Genomic DNA, 11,411 nt, shown 5'->3' with positions numbered 1-11,411 from the left:
TTTAGTTATTTTATTGAACTTTGAATCTGTCTCCCAGTAGCGGTTTTAGATACGGGCGACACGGGTGGGTGCCCGGGGCGGCATCGTGGTGGGGGGCGACATCACGGGCATCGGCAAAAAAAAAATGCCCGTACTCATGCTGCCCCGACGTCAGCAAGGCGCATATTGGGAATGGCATAGGCTCCGATCGGTTTTCTATCGCCCATTGCTGGGAGTAAGGACGCCCTTCGTCTGCGAGGTGCGCCTGCTGCTTGCGGCGCAGAGAGGAGAGGGCGGGCTGGTGCGGCATCTAAAAACCAACTCGCAAAATAAAACAAAATAAAAACAAACCAACAAACACGAAAACACCAGACATCATGATACAGACTTATAATTTGCACCGATGTTTTTTCGAAATTCTATACGCGAAAAGTGAGCGCGAGAGCCCTCAGTGCGCCTGCTCGCTGCTGAAGTCAAAGTAAACTTTATTGTCATCTCCGCTACATACAGTCCAATATGTAGAGAGACGAGACGACGAGGCTCCAGTTACAGCAATGCAAGTAAACAAACAATAAATATATATAAGAAGAGTAAAAAAATAAATATACACTTAAGACTAGGGGTAAAGAGATCAATAGCAATTTAAAATTTACAGTTTGATGATTTAAAGTCTCACACACAACCCGTCGAAAGGGGAGGGAGACATGCTGCTTCCAAATAGAGCACATTTCATTTATAATGTTGTAAATCCAAGTCCATTACGTATTCATGATTTGAATCCTGGGTTGTGTGAAATCTCAGAAATGCACCCTAGACAAAGTGAATCTGTGAACTAAGGTGTAGGTCTATTATTATTATTATTAGATTATGTTGTGGTGATCCTCGGGTTGAGATGGGTGTTCATACTGGAGTGCAAAATTAAAACCAATGGAAGATGGACAAGAAAAGTTCAAAGCCATCAGGTCCTCAGAAAAAAGAGAAAAGAAGAGGAGGAGAAACAAGAAAAAAATGTTGTCCGGACCAATGACCTGTCTCCGCCTCACTCAAGTACTGACCCGAGTCATCAGTCCTGAGTCTGGACAGTTGAAGTCTGATTCGTCCTTCTCTGAGGGCGTCTTTGTCACTCTGGACTCGTCCTGAAAACTTTGCATCCTGAGACTCTGACACCTCAACACCTTCATGAACATCATACAGGATTAAACGTTTAACCACAGTTATCAGTTCACAGAGGATGTTGAGAGTTTTGGTGGATCTGTCAGGTTTGGTGGTGAACGTCCACTCCAGTGTGATGTTGTGGTTCTCCTCTGCCTGATAGCAGGTCTGTGTGACATTGACTACAAATGATCCTGTTGAGGAGACAGAGAGGGAAAGAGAGGAGCAGACACACTGAGAACTGGAACAAATCTGTTGTTGAGCTTTATTTGGAGTTCATAAAGTGAAGCTGTAAACTAACCAGAGACACATGAGGTGAGGATGATGAGCAGCAGGATCCTGCAGATCATCTTCTCCCTGTGAGAGGAGACAGAGGTGAAGAGTCATCAACACATGAGGTCAAAGGTCAGGCAGTGCTAGAATGAGGAAAATCTACAGTCTGACTTCATTCACTCATTTCAAGATCTGCAAACAAACACAAGGAGAAACTGCAGAAATATCAAAGCAGGCTTAAAAAATCATTTAGAAACAGTTTTGTAGTTACAGAGTTTGTCCACCAGGAGAAAAAAAAATAACAATTTTTGTGTTCTTCTTATAAAAAATTAACCTCAAACTGATGCCTCATGCAAATATAACACAGTGTTATATAAACCTCATTACTTTTATAGGAATGATCACAATACAAAGAAACTGTTTCTCCAAGCTGACAGTAAAATATAAAGCGTAACTCATAAAATCTGCCTCTGTGAGTTCTCACATTACAGTGAAATCAGAAATGACATCATCACTTGTTCAGCTTCATAAAAATGATGATGATGATGATGGATGAAATAGAGAGAGAGAGAAAAGAAGGAGAACAAACTGTCTGAAAGTAAACGATGCAAACAGTCTGTATTAGACTGTAACATCAGCTGGTAAAATAATAACATTATATCTAATGATAATGAGAGCAGAGATTTCACTTTAAACACTCTCAGAGACGTTTGACATGAAAAAACAGAGTTACAGATACAAATACATACATACTGCTGCTGTCTGCTCTTCTTTATACCCACATTCTGCACACACCAACATCCACGGACAGATTTCACTGACTGAGCTGGAAGGAGCAGAGTTACTTATATAGCTAACCTCTGCTCCGCCTACAACGCCTCACTGCTGCTGACAGTCACTTCGTTCTTCAGCTGATCATTAAATTATTAATGTGAACAACAGGGACAGCTCGCTGCTCGCTCTCTTTAAACTGGTGAGTAAAAACTGCGGGAGATTTGGCTGTTTCTATTTTTCATGTTCAGTCCTTTAAAACATCTTTAATGTTAAAATATAAAACTCAGCAGGATTTCATGTTAGAATTTTTTTCAACCCATCTACTTCCGCTTATCACTTTATTCCGGGTCTGGAGCCTGTCCCAGCTGTCTTTGGGCGGAAGGCAGGATACGTCCTGAGCTGGTCGGGACTTCTTAGTGATCCAGAGGAAGCCCATTAATTAAACTATTATTAAACCAGCTTTTATATTTTGACTCTGGTCCTTCGTCAGCTTTTGTTTGGATCAATCACAGCTGTGAAGTTTTGAAAATTTAAAGTGCGCATTGAGGAAACAGAAGAGCAGTTCCGTCCTTGAACCTTTCAAATAAATAAAATCTTTATTCAGAGTTTAAACTCAGTGTTGCTGCTTCCTGTGGATATTTATTTAGGTCTTAGAGGGAAATCTGTTCCAACAGTCCTGAAATGTGTTTTTATCTCAACATTTAAGCATCCTTCTTTGTTTTTGTCACGAGTTCTGATGCAGTATTGAAACACATCATGTTATACGCTCTTACTTCGTGGATGGAAAAATGTTTGTTCAGTGAATGATTTTCAGCTGATTCTGAGAAACACAAACACTACTCCCCTACAAGAAAAAAAAGAAGAAGAAACGTTTTATTAATTTAAATTTGTTTAAAAGAAGTCCGACTGATCAATAATCAATAATAATAAAACGAGTCAGCCAGGAGTGAAATGTTGGTGATAATCCCTAAAAGTGCAGCAGGTCAAAGTAAAGCTGCAGGATCATCTGTAAACTGTGGTGATGTTTGCAAGAAACTGAAAATAAGAAGGTGTCTGTAACAGAGCAGGAAACAGTGAGCTTTCAGCGCCACCATCTGGACAGACAGCCTCATTTCAGCTCAGACTGTAGCTGAGTGTTGATGTTCAAACTGCAGCATTTCTGTGATTCTTTGAATGTTACTTTGTACATTTGGTGAAGCTGTTGCTGCTGTGATGCTCCTCCTCTATAACACTCATAAATCAGCATATTACTGTGATATATACACTGTTTGTACCTGTTCTGTTTATTTCCTGTATTTAACTCTGAATCTGTTCACACAGATGATTCCTGTGATGAGAAGCTGTTATCAAATGATTTATATTCTCTATGAACTTTTCTGTGATAGAAAATGATTCAAACTAAACTCAATAAAACACTTTGTAACTCTGTAAACACAAATGTGACTCTATTATTTCCTACAGTGTTAAAGTTGAATCAATGCAGAAAATCAGAGTTTGTCCTGACTGTTGGAGCATGGAGGGATTGTGTTTTCCAGATGTGTTCCTGTTAAAGATATTCTATTATCAAAGTACTCAGATGCAATGAAATATCACTCAGACACTTAGAGCAGTTTTAAACGTGCACGGGTGAGAGACTCAGGGAGAGACTCACACACCTCCTTGGTGCAGTCTGGCTTTATTTATACACATTATGAAGCATACAAAAAAGGAAATATCATCCTTATCTTGTCAAGAAAACAGGTGTGGTTTATCAAAAAACTTCGTGTTCTCTACAAGGTTGTTTCTTACTCGTGGGTGGCGGTTTCCTGCTAGTGTGAAGGCAAACAGTGACAATGTGAAGGCAAAGACTGATAATGTGAAGGCAAGCAGTTTCCGTTATAAAGTAGGGAGCCAGCAATTAAAATATGCAGCTGGTTGAGTACAGAACAGAAATATAAACACTCTTAGCTGATTATTATATGAATAATAAAATCTTAGAAAGCAAAAATACTCTGACATTCCCTCCTGTTGTTTAGATTTCTCACATGACAGTACTGTTATTTTTGTCAGTTCATAACCTCTTGTCTAAACATTTTCGGTTTGAACGTCATAAAACAGTCCTGTGTTCAATTAAACTAAACATTACTGTATGGATCATCTTTCAAAATTTCTTCCATTTGAGACATCATCACATAAGCATTGATAGAAGTTGTCACCATGTTTGATACCATTTTCTTCAGACAGGGTACTACACATGTTGTGAAAACACATAACAGTAAAAGCAAAAATGCAATTCCAACAAGTCCTTTAATCAGTAGGGACTTCCATGAACCACCTAGTAACCATGTCAACCAATCATCAGTGCTTGTGACATAGTCTTGTTGTTCAGCATCTTCAATCTTTCTCAAGGTGTTCAAAGCGTCGGTCATGTTTTGTGAGTGTATGTTGTCTGGGATGTATGTACAACATGTAGTGTCAAACAATACACACAAACCTCCTTTTTCAGCTAGAATCATGTCTAGTGCGACTCTGTGTTGCATCACTACAATGCGTATTGCGTCGATTTCTTCATTTTGCGCTTTGTTGATTTTCATTGAAGCATTTAGGAACAGTCCAAATCGATAGTCAAGTGTCTCGATCCTCAGCATGTTTTTCCCAACTCCTACCCAAGGGAACAAGGAGTGGAGGACTTTCTGACCATCAGTCCATAGTTTGAAGTTCTTGGGCACATCTGATCCATAGATTGAGTCATGTGGCATTACTTCAGTGACTTCAGCAACTTCACGTTTTGCTCTTGACGTGTGTGTCTCTGCTGTGATCTTGAAGGTGTGGTCTGAAATTAGTACTGGTGCACACAGACCGGTGGAGTTCGGTGGGAGCATGAAGTAGGTTTTAGGCCCGCAGGCCCAAGCGGCTCCCTGGACCCAGAAAGTTCAATTTTTGAAGGTGTGTATTCCTTTGGATTGGGTCAGGTCAAGTGTCTGTGTGCAGTTGCGGTTTCGTCCAAGTTTCCTGTTTCCATCGGAGAAGTTGAAACACATTGGGTGCTGTATGTCCGGCGGCAAAACTATGGCGAATGATTTGTTTTTTGTGTTGTTGGCTTTGACGTTTACCCAATGTTTTTCGTTGCAGGTGTAGTTCCAGTTCGTCAGATTGTAGGCACAAGGGGTTGTCTGTTCAATTAGGATACGTCGTTGTGAAAGTGGTTTCGTGACACGTTTGACGTCTGTGTCACTACACCATGGAATTAGGTCTTCTTTCTTTGTGCTTTGACCTTTTAGGGTCAGTCCTGTTGCCATCAAATCTCTGCGTGTGCAATTGCCAGTTGTTGCTTTGTTGAACGCACACATCGCTTCGTCAAGTTCAGGTGCCTTTCCATATATTGTTGCGTGTACGGCTGTTGTTGGCATATGTGAACATACATAGCATTCCGTGCTGTTGTCGGTGCGTGTTCTATCATACACATATCTATACCACGCGTTGTTCATCCATGGGTGGTTATGGTCTTGGTTCAGGTCACGTAGATGCGAATTATCATGTGTCCATCTTTTTTGCAGGTGGTGTTGTTTATTTCCTCTCATCTGGGTGAGTGTTAGTAGGCTCACTAGGAGCGCAATGCTGGCCACTAGGAGGACAAGTGTCTTCATGATGACCAGGCACACCTAGACTTCTGGTGAGTAGACTATTGGCGAGAAGTAAAAAAGGGCGGGATATACCCAATCAGCCCTTCCCTTCACCAATAGATCACCTAGAAGCCAGGGGAGCCGGCGTCTAAGCGTCTGGATTGTCACTCACTTTTTTACAGTGGCTGTGGTGGATCCAAGATGGTCTTTCTGCTATTTTGCAGGCGGTGGGTGTGGTAAGTAGGACTTGGTATGGGCCCTCCCACCTTGGTGAACTCCAATTCTTTCTCTGGAGTACTTTGATCAGGATCCAATCACCTGGTTGTAACCTGCAAGACACTGGAGAGAAATCACTCGGCAGTTGGTTGTTTAACACAATCTCTTTATTTTCAAACAGTTTAGTCATCCATTCTGCTAGGGTAGTTTCCCTTATTGATTTATTAATAGGTTCACTGGTAATTGGCAATGGAAACGCTCTCCCGTGGATGATTTCAAAAGGTGTAAGTTTCTGAGAACCTTGTGTTATTCTCATCCACATCTTTACTAGGCCTAGACATTCAGGCCATGGTCTTCCTGTTTCTTCCATGCATTTTCTTAATCTCTGTTTTATTGTGCCGTTAGTTCTTTCCACTAATCCTGCGCTTTGTGGGTGATATGCACAGTGATGTTTGATGCTAAATCCTAGAGCTTCAGAGACTTTGCTGATGATGTCATTAACAAAATGTGTTCCATTGTCTGACCTTATCAGACTGGGAATGCCATATGTGGGGATGAAGTGATTGCATAAACACTTTGCCACTGATATTGCATCTGCTCTTTTTACTGGATAGATTTCTGGCCATTTTGAAAATACATCTATAATTACTAGAGCATATCTTGATGCTTGGCATTCGTTAAGTTCAATAAAATCCATGTGGATTGTATGGAAAACTAGCCTCTCTTAGGTCTTAAGTTTCCTTGTGAGTTGTGTTGTTTTTTTTTGTTTTTTATTTTTTGACAGAATAGGCATGTTCTTACAAATTATTCGCTAAAGTTTCAAAATTTATAGTGTGTATTGCATTGTTTATCTATACTATATCTCCCTCCTGTTTACACAGGTGTTTACCTCATGTGTCACTACAACCGCTGTCCTGTGTAATGACTCTGTTAATATAGGTTTTCCATCACAGACCATTAAGTCATCTTTCAGTTTACTCCACATTTCAGCCACTTGTTTTGTTCAGTGATTGTTGCAGCTTGTTGTTCGGTTTTTAGTACATCAAGTGGTATTTGTAGGCAGTAGTTGGTTTCTAGTAGCTCTGCCGATTGTTTGCAGCCTGTTTTGCTGCTTGTTCTGCAAAATTATTTCCTTTTGTGACAATATAATTGTCTTTTTGATGTGCTCCACATGTGCACAGTGCCAATTGTTTTGGCAAGGTGATCACTTCCAGCAAGATTTTTTTTTTTTTTTTCTTCTCTATAGATGGAACATTACATTCTCACTTGAGGCATTTTTAGATAATTTCTAGTTTTTCAAAGAATTCACACATCTCACACATCTTACATATTTTAAACAAGTATTGTCACGAATTTGTTTCCAAATCAACAAAATAAAATAATCAAACAAAACCGAAAACATACATGAGTCAGGACCCAAAAAGAAAAATGCTGCTACTGAAACAGAGCAGACATGTGAGGGAAAACTGAGCTCACAGACAGCTGCATGTGTTGGCTTTTATGCAGCTTCTGCTCTAAAAACAAATAAATAAAAAATAAAAGAAAATGTGTAACATGCTCATCAACTTAGCGGTGTCCACATATTTAATTCAGCTTCACAATCCTGTAACTTTAGCTGTTGTCTACAGGGTTTGGCTTATTAGTTGTTACTATAGATGTGCTCTATATCTCAGTAATATTTTATCCAGGTTTTCAAGCATGTCAAGTGCCTCTATGCACCTAAGTAGTTTAGATATTTCCTTTATTTTCTTCATCTCCTATGTCATTATACTGAGTTTGAGCAAACCTTAAGCTTGATGCAGACTACTTCATAACAATTGTCCATCTCACATCATACTGACTAGGTTACTTCTTATTATTATCATCTTTTTCTTTCCATATAATAACAACAGTATATTACAACATTTTATCAGTGTATATAAAAGTGTATATTACTATACTACTACTGAGCCAATTTAATAGTTGGGATCATCTTACTCAGCAAACAGATAACTTAGAATTCATCCAATCTGTACAAATTTGCTTCTTCTCTGAACAGGTTTGTGCCTACTTTTTAGACTGGTCTTCTGTTTGCCTCATCTCAGATCCAACCTTCGGTCACTTTCATTCTTTCTGTTGCCTGTCTAACCAAGCAATTTATTATTATATATTTTATATTTTATTTTGTGTCCATCAAGGGCTTCGGGTGATCTGCAGCTTCACCTTTTCCCAAGCTGGAGACATTTACCTTTTCACACACTTTCCTTGGCTGACCAATGACACAGCCATGAACGTCTTGCCAACTATGTTTCATTGTTAATATAAGTTTACAGGTTGTTATCCTTCCTATTATTAGTTTCAATACATTAAAAATAAGTTCTAATGTAATTTTGTCTTTATTTATTTTATTTTTGTACTTCTTATATTTATATCTATTCGTTGAGGTCTGTTTCCAACCTTTTTAAACTACTTTGATCTCTAGTTTTCACTTAATAAGGGTTTTATCAGTCACTGCAGTTTGTCCGGTGCCTGGACATTTTTCTCTAGCCACTGCTCGTCAGCAGTGAGTTTTGTTGATTTATTACCCATTTTTCTTTCTTATTATTTTTATTAGCTCATAGATATATTTACGTTTACACACACACATACACACCCGTGGTGGAGGAATGGGAGAGGCTATTGACACGGCCTTCTACTTTCAAGCTAGCCTTGAAAGCGGTGTCAATTTTATGTGATGAAACACAACCTTTTCCCGTTCCACCAGAACTCGAGCAACCAACGGTAAACAATTCGGTGGAGTAGTTCAGCCTCCTTAATGTGCTGTAAAATCAACTTACTCCACCAACAAAACAGTAAAACAACAGATTATACGCGTAATGAGTTTTTTATTCTGGGCAACACTGTGTCTTTCTACATTGCTCCAAGCCCTCTTTCAGGCGAGCTGCTTCGTAACCTCTACGAGTCCTTTTTCAGACGAGAATGTTACTATCCTGTCGTATTTTGACATTAAACTTGCTCCGAGCCCTTTTTCAGGCGAGCTGTAACCTCTACCAGTCCTTTTTCAGACGAGAATGTTACTTAATTAATCTGTCATACATTGACGGGAAACTATTTAATGTACAGACCACAGGTTGCCTCAGTCGTTTTGCGCAAGATGTGAGTGAGTGCTAAATATTCACCTGAGTTATTGTGTGGTTGCTTTGGTTTCCTTCATCAACCCCTGAAGTCGTGGACCTCTTATAAGAACGCTGGCCAGAACCCGAACGTCACGTCTCTGGACTTTATCCTCTGCCTGGAGAGGAGTCGACAGCGTGGGCTTCTCACGACGTCAGGACTTGACGAAGGTCTCCTATTGGAGCATTGAAAAAATATCAATGTCCACTCCGGCTCGAAGGACCAATTAAATGTTAAAGATATTCTATTATCAAAGTACTCAGATGCAATGAAATATCACTCAGACACTTAGAGCAGTTTTAAACGTGCACGGGTGAGAGACTCAGGGAGAGACTCACACACCTCCTTGGTGCAGTCTGGCTTTATTTATACACATTATGAAGCATACAAAAAAGGAAATATCATCCTTATCTTGTCAAGAAAACAGGTGTGGTTTATCAAAAAACTTCGTGTTCTCTACAAGGTTGTTTCTTACTCGTGGGTGGCGGTTTCCTGCTAGTGTGAAGGCAAACAGTGACAATGTGAAGGCAAAGACTGATAATGTGAAGGCAAGCAGTTTCCGTTATAAAGTAGGGAGCCAGCAATTAAAATATGCAGCTGGTTGAGTACAGAACAGAAATATAAACACTCTTAGCTGATTATTATATGAATAATAAAATCTTAGAAAGCAAAAATACTCTGACAGTTCCAGATGCTGCTGTTTGGTTCATATAGTTCTTTCCTTCCATGAATCCAACATGTGAATGTTTGAACGATGGAATCAGTCACTCAGTGAATGTTTTCAGTCCACTGGGACCTTGTTTGGTCTCCATGTAGAAGAGCTGAGGTTCCTGTGATGATCCTGTTCTGGAAGCAGAATAAAGTCCAGCAGGTAACCAGACAGCAGCTCATCTTTGTGTCCTTCACACTCAAAGTTCATGTCAAGTGAAAGCAAAGCATCACTTCCTGTAATTATAACTGAATGCATGTCATAGTTGTGAGACTAGTTGTTGTTTGTTGCTACAGTTAAATAGTCTAAAGTGTTTTTCTAACATTAAATCAGATGCATCACATGCTGTATTATACTGTAGTTTACTGATTCTATGCATCAGCATTTTACTGGAATAACAATAAAACAAATCTAATCTAATCTGAACATCAGAAAAATTGCATGCACATTATACATGTTCAGTGTAATATAACGAACATCGTGCTGCTGTATTTATCAGTGACTTATCCTGACTCAGGTGATCAGGTGCAAGCACACTCTGGGTTTGTAGCATTTTTGTTGGTATTTGTAAGATTGTATATTATGTATTTTTAAGAAATAAAAAATAAACAGTCATAAGAGAGACAACAGGCTCAGAGTCCTCTTGTCTCATTGGAGAGTTCTGTGATGTCACTTCCTCTCACTCTCCAGTTTAGGTAGCAGCTAACTGCTAACAAACCTACTGATTCAGTGCTTTGACAAATTTAGATTTCATCCACTTAAGTTGAGCAGAGAGGAGCTCACTGTGTGAAAAACAAACAGCATCGCTGCTCGGTGAATGAAACTCAGTGTGGAAAACAGTTTGCATTATCTGATCTTCCCACAGCAAAACGTCACTAATACCACAAAGATTATATTATGTTCAACACGCTCAGTCATTTGTATTTTTATCCTTAATGTTTGCCAGAAAGGAGGACAGCTCCAGTCATTTTCAGGATATATTTAGGTACAAGACGACCATTACAGCAGGAAGAATACAAACAATAAACAACATAAAAGAATAATTTTCACAGTGGAAGAATCTTTTAAAAAGACGTCTCATGCTGTTTACAGTGTAAGCTTCAGTTTTCATGACCAACCAATGAAAAACAAACAAACAAACAAACAAAGAGAGCCTTGTACAAATTTAACAAAGGTTTTTATTAAAAGAGCTCAGGACATGGCACATGTGAGCTGTACAGGTATTTCTCTTTTTCATTTTCCCTCACTTATGGGTACAAACATGGTATAAACACACTATTTCTTAAGGCTAGTGCTGTGCAATAATGGTTTCCTGCCACATAAAACAAAGTGTAGCATGGTGTGACGTTGATAGAAATGCAGAATGACAAACTACAGCACAGGACATGCAGAGTGCAGCGATCAGCTCAGCACAAATTCTGTCTCATTTACTCAACCTGGCAGTCAGCTCAGGGCGTGCTCTTCCTATGTGAAAAGGGCTTTAAGAATAAGTCTATGACATACATGATGTATAAATATATAATCACTGACACCAGCTAACTAATACACAAACA

General features: G+C 39.3%; 1 protein-coding gene and 1 pseudogene across 2 annotated transcripts in view; both read right to left on the bottom strand.

The window, feature by feature from the left end:
* Positions 1 to 11,411, bottom strand: part of LOC147334921 (E3 SUMO-protein ligase ZBED1-like) — a 144,913-nt gene that overhangs the window by 98,507 nt on the left and 34,995 nt on the right. The gene's annotated exons all lie outside the window — the stretch shown is intronic.
* On the bottom strand, positions 3,785 to 9,827 carry LOC147334923 (uncharacterized; annotated as a pseudogene). The gene is made up of 2 exons (XR_015128490.1): positions 9,155 to 9,827; positions 3,785 to 6,119 (listed from the first exon to the last, which is right to left on the bottom strand). The product of XR_015128490.1 is annotated as an uncharacterized LOC147334923 (transcript).

The sequence above is a fragment of the Aulonocara sp. 'chitande type north' Nkhata Bay genome, linkage group LG3 (genome assembly GCF_057382095.1).
Source record: "Aulonocara sp. 'chitande type north' Nkhata Bay isolate Kocher_YH1m ecotype deep benthic linkage group LG3, A_spYH_male_GT1.1, whole genome shotgun sequence".
NCBI classification, from domain to species: domain Eukaryota; kingdom Metazoa; phylum Chordata; class Actinopteri; order Cichliformes; family Cichlidae; genus Aulonocara; species Aulonocara sp. 'chitande type north' Nkhata Bay.
This window is presented reverse-complemented; position numbering and strand designations above follow the sequence as displayed.